Here is an 8,419-nt window from a genome sequence, read left to right as displayed (position 1 = left end):
TCTCGTGGCCCAATAAGCCTCGGTGGAAGCAAAGCTATCCGAGTACAACTTCTTCCTCATGGTAAGCTGACGGAAGGAATAAGAGGAAGAATCAACCGGAGGCTCTACATACCTTAGCCTCTCTAATAGCCACACTTGGAGAATTCTTGGAGATCCAAACGAGGGAGCTTCTCGACAAGATCCCTCCTTGTCGAAAGCTTGGATGATCTCGCCAAGTACCAACCATGATGGATCTCTACCGTGCTCCATTTGCTCAACTACATGCACAAGGGTCATGCTACCATACCATCTTGGCCCATCCTTCTTCAAAGCATCAACAAAGAGGTATACATGGACAAGGCAAAAGGCAAGAGCCCTTCTCCTAGCCACCTCTGAAACATTGGCATCCAATCGGTTTGATAAAATGTTGATGAGAACCAACATATCCACACCAAGAGAAGCAAGAAGAAAGTTGACTTGACTTGTCGAAAAACCCAACGTTGAACGGAATTTCTCCTTGTAACACAACCGAGTCGGAGGAAGCACCGGAACACAACCCAGCCACCCACCAATGGCCCCAACTTCTTTGGCAAGAGGACAAATTTCACCTGTCGGGAAAACGAAAACATGATGTTTCGAATCCCAAAACTGAGAACATGCTTCAAGAAATGAGGATTGCACCTTGACTTGACGAAGCACTAACAATTGACCAACTCCCATGTGAACGAGTTGATACTTCTCGGGAGGCGACAAATCCCGGCACCATTGTCGCAAAGCATTCTCAAAGGCATCCATGAAAGAATTTTGTGGAAGAAGAAGAAGTTTTTTAGAGATGTTTTCGTGTTTCGGATGATGAAACAATGAAGCACAAACATCACTATTTATACAAAACAATCAGCGCGTTTTTTTTAGAAAAAGGGAGAGATGGCTCCTATCGCCAAGCAGCTCGCGCCTCTTTGGGCCTGTTCTCAGGATTCCCACCATGAATTGTCCCTTTCAAGTTGTGTTTTCTCGTGACACCTCAAACCTCCCGCCGGAATGCTCGCTCCTCTTCGGGATGGTCCAGGACATTTTGTGTTTCCTCACACTCACATTTCCTTGTTTTCGCGTTTTACGAAGTTTGACACGGTTTCTATGACGCAGCTTTAAACATACAAATTTTTCTTTCTTTTTTTAAAGGGGTGAGGGCTAGTCGCCCGGATCCGCGGCGGATCGTTTCAATGTCAGTCGAAATTCCGAATTTTTTTTCGCTTTTTCTTAATTTTCCCAGCAAAAAATAAAAATCGAAAATTGATAACACAACATCAGTTTTCCACAAAATTCAAGCACTCACAAATTCGAGTCTTGATGTCACAAAAATCAAATCAAATACACTCGTAAAAATCTATTCTAAAATTCACCCCTGGCGGTTTGAGTTTGAATTTTTTCGAGTCACAAATCAATTTCAACAATTTCAATGCAATTTAATTCAAGACACGAGATAATTGCTCAAATTTTCAAATAAATTTCTTTTAAAGAAGTCCAAATACGACGACTCGTCGCAGAATTTTTCAAAATATCACTTCAAATTTCAATTTTTAACTTCGTGTCATCGCGGTTAAATTTTGTTTTCAGTCAAATGCTTTTTACGTGTTCAAGTGTATGCATATGTGCTACTTGTCGCCTATTTTCTACACTAACGATGCAGCAACTGGTGCAAAGCAAAAGGGGAACTGAAAGCCGACAGCGCTTCTCCGAAACACAACACAAAAAAACCAAAAATCACAAAATAAACCAGAATCCAAAAACACATATATACAAACCGCCTCACGAAAAATACATCAACACACGTTTGATACAAAGGACTGACCATGCAAACAGGAGCTTGTACAGACATCTATCATACAGACACTGGCCTAAAACAACCATCTATCATATAGACACTGGCCTAAGACAACGAACTGGGGCCTATCTGCCATCTACCGAACTAAGCACTCCCTATCCTTTCGCTCGGAAAATAAAAGGAGCAACACAGGAAACAGAGGAGTAACAATGGAAGCAGAGGTGGTTATCACGACAGTAATACCTCATTCCTACTCCACGACAAAAAAAGAAGACAGTTTATGGCAGACTTCGGATGATAAGGAGGCCACGTCAGCCGCATCCCCTTCTCTACGGAAGCATCCTCCACCACCACCTCGACTCCAGCAGTCCCCCCGGTCGCCTCTGCTCCTCCCGGATCATCTTCCTCCTCTAAGATCTCAACGACAGGCCCCGTAGGCCCCGAATGCTCCCCTGCAATCAAAGGCAAATCAAAGAACGCCAGCCAAAACTTCGGCATTACGACGGCGTAAAATGGACAAATCCAAAAAAACCTGCAAAGCAGAACGAGGGCATCCCGCCCAAACCCAACCAATCAAGAACAATTCACAAAAACGCAAAAAAATCGACTCGCCCTTCTTTTCAAGCAAAAGACGAGTCAAAACAACAACAAACAAAATTGGCACCTCAAGACCCACATGAGGTCCACCAAAAACCCAAAATACGTTCCCGACGCAATGGGGTATTTTTATCCAACTCAAAAAGGCAATTTCTATGCCAGTTTGAGCGCAAACCGTTCAAAATTTCAAAATACGACCATAACGAGGCAACGTGTTTTTACCATGCCTCAAGGCGACCTAAACTACAAATAAGGTCCATTTCAGGACGAACTGACTGAATTCAAGCCCGGACAGGCTCTTATTTCGTCAGACAACAGACCGCTTCAAAAGCAAAAATTCCAATTTTTGCCCACAACACCCGTCAAAGGTCCACAATGGCAAACACAATCTTTCCCGACTACTGACAGGGCAGTCGTATACCTATAAAAAATAACCAACTGGCTCTAACTAATATAGCTAGGGAAGTCGGGTCGATCTCCACAGAGAGATGGGAAAATGTCAGCTTTGTCTAAGTTCGTCACGGTAACCAAATTGGGGGGTTTTAATTGATTGATTGTTCTAACTAATGGAAGTAAGGAAGATAATAAGGCATAGAAAAAGGATTAAACAGATAAAGGAAGCAGCTAAGACAAACGGTTCACCATGATCATTCGGTCAAGTAATCTAGGTCTCAGGTTAGTGCAAATATAGTCTAAGAAGCAGTGAATATCTCCTTTCGGTCTCAATTCGCCCTAAAGCAAAAATAACTTAGCTTTCGCCCTCACTATAGTGCCCTATTGTTCGCTACTAGTCTCACCCTTTCCAACCTTTCGGTCCAGGTCAAGGTTTACTGCGATATAAATGCCTAATCGCGTCGACTCAATTAGACAGATACAGATAAATGCAGCAGTTAACAACAAGGACTACACCAGCATTATCCTAATTAATCGATTACTATCCCTTCATAATTATGGATCCCCTTTAGTCTTAGCAGAGGGGAATTAGTTATGCATCATCATTGAATTAACAACAACAACAATTAAATAATAAGAATTGAACATCATAACAAGACTAGTGAAGATTGAATTAAAGTAATGATGAAACAATAAAAGAAAGATAGCAAAATAAGAGTAATTCTGATTAAGGAATTAAAGAGGAATAATAATACCAATACAGATCCGAATTCGAGTACCAAAGTGTAGAAGAAGAGCAAAATCCAAGAAACGGTAGTGAATGATAGAGTAAAAGTAAGTGAGAGGAGTTACGCAGTCTACAGTACTTTTTAGCATACGAAAATCCTCTCCTAAACCTAATCTATAGACTAATTACAAAAGCCCATACGAAATTAGGCGGAAATAGTCTATTACAGGATAAACCACTCGATCGAGTGGAAATAAACCACTCAATCGAGCAACTAAGCATCAAACCTCTCGATCGAGTGGAAATAAACCACTCGATCGAGCAACTCCTTGCAAAGTCTTCTCGATTGATTACTCGAACTGCTCGATCGAGTAACCTTCAGTATATAAAGTATTCGATCTACTAGAAAAGTAGTCGATCGAGCTATTTAGGCACGTTAGACATTATAACACCTTCCGAAACCAGCTCATGTGTCTTCAAAGTGTTAGATTCCAAGCTCTGGCTCCTCGTTCTCCATAAGTGCATGCAAATGGGACGATTTAAAGCTCGATTTAACTCCTCTTTGGTGTATTCCTGAAATTTACATAAAACGAACCAAAGTAGAATATTCGGAGGTGGTGCGTGTCTTTTATATGATGTTTTACGTCCCATTTTACATGCATTTCAGAGCTCATTTGTGTAGTTTAAGCTACCATTTCCCCTATTTCCGTCTACTTTCGTGTTTCTGTACTTTATTGCAGAAATGTGAAGAATCCAGCGGAAATCGAGCTAAATCCGTCCCCGAGTATCTTGCATTGCATTTGACGTGAAGTATTCGCTTAAGGAACGAGCTTGGTGCGCAATTCAAGGCCCAAAAGACAAATCCACGAGATTATAGAAGTCAAGTAGCAGCTAAAGCAGTCGATCGACCACTACCTTCGGTCGATCGACCAACTGCTTGAGTTCGAAGCTATTGTACATCAAGAGCGATCGATCGCGCCATGCTTAGTCGATCGACCAAGCTGCTATCCCGAGATGAGAATTAAAAGATCGAGGAACTTGAAGCCCATTATGTTTAGGTTTTGATAATAAGTGTTACGTATGTTTTCTATATAACGTAACCTAGAACATCGAATCTGAGGCATCCAGTTTTGATCCAGTTTTTATCTAAGTTTCACATTCAGTTTTAGAATATCATAGTTAGGGTTTGGAATATTGGTTGCATCGGATTTTCATTCATACTTCTAATCATTCCGTTACTATTCTTCCGCAATTTTGGTATTCTTTCATTCTACTTTGAGTTCATCTTTATTGCGTTGTTAGATATAGAATTGTTAGTTAGAATCCAATCCAATTATCGTTTATGTTAATTGTCTGTTCTATTATTTCAAGCATGAATTCTTCTGTCTATTTTGTTAGTTTTATTGTTGTTATCATCCTTAGTATGAGTAGCTAAATAGTTTGTGCTAGGATGTAGGGGAATTGTAGTGTAGGCGGCAATATAATGAACACGGCTTGATTCGCGTGTTGGTCGATCGACCACCCTACCCGGTCGATCGACTGACTACGTGAGGTTTTATTTTCGTTTTAATTGTTTTAATTCTTTATTCGACGAATCAACTGCACATGACTAGTTGAATGCTTAGGATATGGCTGACCCATTAGATCGAGAGATAGGGACAGTTGCTAGATCACCAATTAAAATGACTAAACCATGCTGAGATCGGAAGATAGGTAAAGTTTAGACCGTAAATCACTTTTCAGGACGAAAGTTAGTATTAGTGATATTAGGGACCTATAGCGAGATCGAAAGATGCTATTTGTTAAGAGTGGACCGAGAGGACCTCTTTATTTCCGCCTCATGTGTTTGATTTAGACTGTTTAATATCTTGTCGCTTGAAACTATAACGAACCGACCATCCTAGTACCTCTTTTATACTTGATTTTATATATTTCATTAGTTTACTTTTCTTTTATTGTTATTAGCTATAGACCAAACCCAATCAAACCCCCACCTTTTGTTACCTTAGACCGAATTTAAACAACTAGAAATTAAATCCGCTCTCTCGTGGTTTGACCCATTGCCGCTAGCTATAGTTGTAGTTGGAGTTTATAAATTTTATTTTTGACACCTCACGACGAGTATCAAATTTTGGCGCCGTTGCCGGGGAGGCAATTGTTCTAATTTTTAGTTGTTTTTATTCAGTCTTTCTTTAGTTTAAGGGACTTCAGTTCCTTAAACTTTTCTTATATTCTTTTTTTAGTTTCTTCTTATGCACAGGTCACAGGGTGGTGAACTAGTACCATTAAATCCTGAGATCGAGAAATCCTTGCGCGAGTTGAGACGATCATAAAGGGTATTACCGACAGAGGAAGTGCTGAGTACTCTGTCAAGCTACTACGAGAACACTCTGTTCGAAGGAGATCCACCTACATCTCCTGCTTCAATTTCTTGATTGAGACAGTTACTTCTAAATCCCAGTCATGGTGAAGAAGCAACCATTGCTAGTCACTCAGAGCCTACGGTGCGAATCTCTACAAAGGATTCGAGCTACTGGGGGAGGCGAGAAAATTCGAGCCAAAGCCTTCCTATATTAACCTGGTTGAGAGAAACCGATTCGGGGAGCCGCAAATGAAGATGCGCCAAGCACATGGAGATTTTTATTGATTATTGCTGCTCTATACCCCTGCCGGCCGGTGTGACCCAAGATCAGATCAAGGAGACCATGTTCATTTTCTCTCTTCGTAACGCTGCAAGAGAGTGGTATAGAGATCTGGACTTAGCCGCTCATGGGATCACCGACTGGAATTCCTTAGCCCTGGCATTCTACAAAAAGTACTTCTCTGCATCGAAGACGAATGCCATTAGAGCTCAGATCACGAGCTTTAAACAAGGGCCTGATGAGAACTTCCATGAAGCATGGGTCCGTTTCAAGAAACTGGTGCGAACCATACCGCACCATGGGTTCGAAAAATGGAGTCTTTGCAACCAGTTCTACAATGGGTCGTATGACGATCGAGGGCTATTTTGGATGTCTGCGGACCAATGGCCGATTTCTTGAGAACATGGGAGAGACTAAGGGGTGAAAGATCATCGATGATTTGGCCACTCATAAGGCTGAATATGGGAATTCGAGAGGAAACCGGAGGAGAGCTGTGAATCTTCCTCTGTTCTTTGCACTAGAAGCTCTCACTGCAAGGTTTGACAAATATGAGTTGGGAGGAGCTTCTAAAGGAGGGATGTACCATGTTAACGCTGTTTCAGACGGTCCTTTCGTCTGTAGAATATGTGGAGCTGAGGGGCATGTCTCAGAAAATTGTTCTGTCCCCTTTCAGTCTTGTGCTGCCTTTCAACACTATAGGCAGACAAACACGTACTATGAGCCGAATGTCCACCCCAACTTGAGGTGGAGTAGCTAGAATGTCCTGAATCCGACTCAACCTCCACAACAGCAGCAGCAGCAAGCTTATGTGCCCCCTCATCATAAGCAACAACGATACCATAAACCTCCCTATGTGCCGCAGCAGCAACATTCCCAGAATTCCGATTTTGCTGAGTTTAAGAACTTGCTGCTGAAGGAGTCCCAAGCTAGAGAAGCCGGGATGAAGCTACTAGAGAGCCAAATTGCTCAATTGGCTAGTAAGAGTACCACTCGAGCTCCCGGACCCTTACCGACTCAAACTGACCAGAAAGAGACCCTGAATGCCATTACTTTGAGGAGTGGGTCTACCCTGGAGGGGCCTGCTATGGTCGAGGATGCCCCTGGAAAGAATGAGGCGGAACCGAGTCAAAAGAAAGCTTTCACGAAAAATAACAAAAACAAGGCGTCTACCAGGTACATCAGTCGATCGACTGATATACCCGGTCGATCGACTGATATGCGGGTTACAGGAGCTTATGGAACTGTACACCTTAGTCGATCGACTGAGCAAGGTGGTCGATCGACTGAGGCCCCTACTGATATTGAGAAATTTTGTCCTTCAATGCTCGACAATTTGAGAGACCATTTGTTCCGGGGTTCGACAACTCGGAAAGTATCGGGGCAAGACCCGAGTGCAGATGGGTCCGTCCCGATTCCGAAGTTCGACCCAATGTCGGTCAATGGCTCATATTTGAGACGGTCTGAGGAGGGTTCAAGCTTCAATAAGGAGAAGGTGGTGGACTTTCAGCCTAAGTCCACGGATGCCGGCATACGAGACATAGAGGAGAGGGCTAAGGTGCTTCTCTCAACCCCATATCCAGAGAGACTAGTGCCGATAAAGGAACAGGTATCTTTCAATAAATTTGAAAAGGTTATTCGTAGTTTGAATGTACAAGTTCCTTTCCTTGAGTTGGTCAATCAAGTGCCTGCCTACACTAAATTCATGAAACAACTCCTGTATAAGAAAAAGTCACTTGAAAACAGGTCATCTTGTCCCACCGACCGAGGAAACTTGTTCTTATCGTCTCACTGCTGCGCCCCATAAACTAGCCGGCCGGGTAGCTTTTTCTGTTCTTTGCAATATAGGTACCTTCTCTATTGAGAAGCCATTATGTGACCTAGGAGCTAGTATAAGTGTCATGCCCCTGAGCCTTGCTAGGAAGCTCAAATTGACTAGGTTGCGATGTGAGATATGACGATCTGGATGGTGACCGATCTACGGTCCAGCCAATAGGAGTCTTAGAGGACATCCCTGTCCAAATAGGGAAGTTTTTCTTCCCCGTCGACTTCGTTGTACTTGACATACCTAAGGATGCCCACATTCCCATTATTTTGGGTAGGCCATTTCCGCACACTGCTGGTGCAGTTATTGATGTTGGTCTAGGTACCTTGACTTTTAAAGTAGGCAAGCATTCTATTGTCTTTGCCCAACCTACTGAGAAAAAGGACCCCATGTGGCATGTGACTTGTAATACGGTTTCTGACAAGAAATCGTACTTT

The 8,419-nt window shown here is 42.5% G+C and overlaps 1 non-coding gene across 1 annotated transcript; it reads right to left on the bottom strand.

Moving 5' to 3' along the window:
* Positions 1 to 6,358: 6,358 nt before the first annotated feature.
* LOC141635927 (small nucleolar RNA R71) lies at positions 6,359 to 6,465 on the bottom strand. The gene has a single exon (XR_012540580.1). It is a non-coding gene; the product is annotated as a small nucleolar RNA R71 (small nucleolar RNA).
* Between the last annotated feature and the right edge of the window lie 1,954 nt (positions 6,466 to 8,419).

This window comes from Silene latifolia, chromosome Y (genome assembly GCF_048544455.1).
Source record: "Silene latifolia isolate original U9 population chromosome Y, ASM4854445v1, whole genome shotgun sequence".
In the NCBI taxonomy this organism is placed as follows: Eukaryota; Viridiplantae; Streptophyta; class Magnoliopsida; order Caryophyllales; family Caryophyllaceae; genus Silene; species Silene latifolia.
This window is presented reverse-complemented; position numbering and strand designations above follow the sequence as displayed.